The 1,958-nt window shown below is 33.6% G+C and overlaps 1 long non-coding RNA gene across 2 annotated transcripts; it reads left to right on the top strand.

The window, feature by feature from the left end:
- Positions 1 to 6: 6 nt before the first annotated feature.
- LOC108744536 lies at positions 7 to 1,365 on the top strand. 2 transcript variants are annotated; one of them, XR_001938974.2, is made up of 4 exons: positions 7 to 122; positions 194 to 301; positions 494 to 769; positions 1,124 to 1,365. It is a non-coding gene; the product is annotated as an uncharacterized LOC108744536 (long non-coding RNA). The 2 variants fall into 2 exon arrangements; XR_003230864.1 differs by having other exon boundaries at positions 7 to 301.
- Positions 1,366 to 1,958: the final 593 nt, after the last annotated feature.

Here is a 1,958-nt window from a genome sequence, read left to right as displayed (position 1 = left end):
TTGAGATGATATCCTTGGATTCAATGGACAAACTACTAGTAGCAACTAGACATGTTTTTATTTCCAAGAATGCTTGTAATGAGCTGGTCAAAAAATTCATAGGATACAGGGTGCTAACAATGGTAATTATCATTAATAATATAATATTAAAAAATCTACTGGATATATAACTAATATTAAATTGTTTCAACAGGTTTCCATTAAATCCTAATAAACGTACAGGGTGAGGGTAAATCAAGTGACCACGAAACGTGAGGAAGCAGAACCCCAATCACGCTTCTTTCTTTTAAGCTTGGAAAGGGTAAAAAATCTTTAAATATTTTGTGAAGTTGTATTTATGAAATGAATGCGATTTTCCAAGTCTGTTACTCCATTTGTTTGACAATAATAAGCTTTTACACTTGTGAATTGTAATAGTTGGTGGAAGTTATGGTTCTTAAATATTTAAAAACATGATATTTAAAATTAAGCTAACATAATATTATTTCAACAGGATGCATTTAAACGTATTAAATGAACAAGGAAACAGAAAATAAGAAGGACTGAAAGTGGAGAAGTGGAGCCCTTTAATTTTCCTTCCTCTTGGGCGTGAAGGTGCAATTTTCAGAAAATACATGCAATCCAGATTACACGGATGCATAAAAGGAAGGTTGCGGTGCGATGTGTGGCTTATCCCACTTATTTCCTTTCATCTGCATTTACTATTAAGAGGCATTTCTCTTTTGTCAGCACATGGAATAAAACTCGAGCACGTGTAGTGATCCTCTAGGTGAGCTATTGTTTTGAAGTTACTCAGTTTTCATAGTAATTTGCCACCTGTAACGTCTATGGTTTTACTTCTAACAGTTATCTATTGTTCACAGCATAAATCGATGTTATCGTGTATCTATGGGGTTCTCTTTTAACTATCTATTGTCCAGTGTATAAATTGACATCATGCATCTGCGGTTATTTCTATTGCCTTTAACGTTTATCTATGACATGAACAATGAATAAAGTTGACATCTCGTCACCATTTTATAATTTAGGTGTTTTACTTGCGTCTTTGTGCATGTTTTACTTAATTTAAATCCATTTTTTAATTAATTGTGTAACTAATACCATTTTTTGTCCATCTCTCCAGATCGTCTGACAAATGGGAGAGAATTAAAGTTCAGGTTGATGGTACCGAAACAATATCTACAATGTTTGGTGGACTACATTCTTGATTTGCTGTCTTCGTCTTCACCTTGCAACATTATACAGTCAATTTCCAAGTGATGAGTGAGGGCAACTGAAGATTTATGTGAATTCCACTGAAATAAGAAATTTTCTGCATTGGCATTCCTCTTGGATTTGATTTGCTTTTCACACCTGCAAACTTTGGAACATTACGGTCTACAGTTAATTAAGGTGAGAATACTTGATATAATTAATTTTAATTGCTCCTTATTAATCTGTTACCACCGTATCTGTTTCAGATCGACGTTGGAGAAGACAAAGATGACCCCTTAGTTAAAATAGTTCTCTATCTTGCATGCTCTGTAATAGAATTCAAGTTCATTTTATTCAAATTAGTTTTTTACTTTGCGTGTTTTTTTTTCGTAGTTTATTTCATTTGAATTAGTTTTTAATTTGCATGCTTACTTTTGTTCATTTAATTTGAAGTAATTGTTGATTGTAGATGTTTTTATTTTTTTTTTGTATGTAGTAGTAGTGTAGTAGTAGAAATAACACGTTTAGTAGTTGTAGTATAGTCTAACCTTGCTTACCTCTTCGCTTAGCTTACTGCATATTCTTCCTAATTTGCTTTGCATTTACCCTACGAGTTCTACATGATTCAACGTTTCGTTATCGTGTGTGTTTCTTCTCACCCTTGTGGAATTAGGGAGGGCCTCCCCGAACGACTTCCCTTGGGCTTAGCTATTTAGTTGATCTTAAAAGTGTCTTATACACTTTTCGCGAGTCTACTCTAGCGT

This window comes from Agrilus planipennis, unplaced genomic scaffold (genome assembly GCF_000699045.2).
Source record: "Agrilus planipennis isolate EAB-ADULT unplaced genomic scaffold, Apla_2.0 scaffold28, whole genome shotgun sequence".
NCBI classification, from domain to species: domain Eukaryota; kingdom Metazoa; phylum Arthropoda; class Insecta; order Coleoptera; family Buprestidae; genus Agrilus; species Agrilus planipennis.
This window is presented reverse-complemented; position numbering and strand designations above follow the sequence as displayed.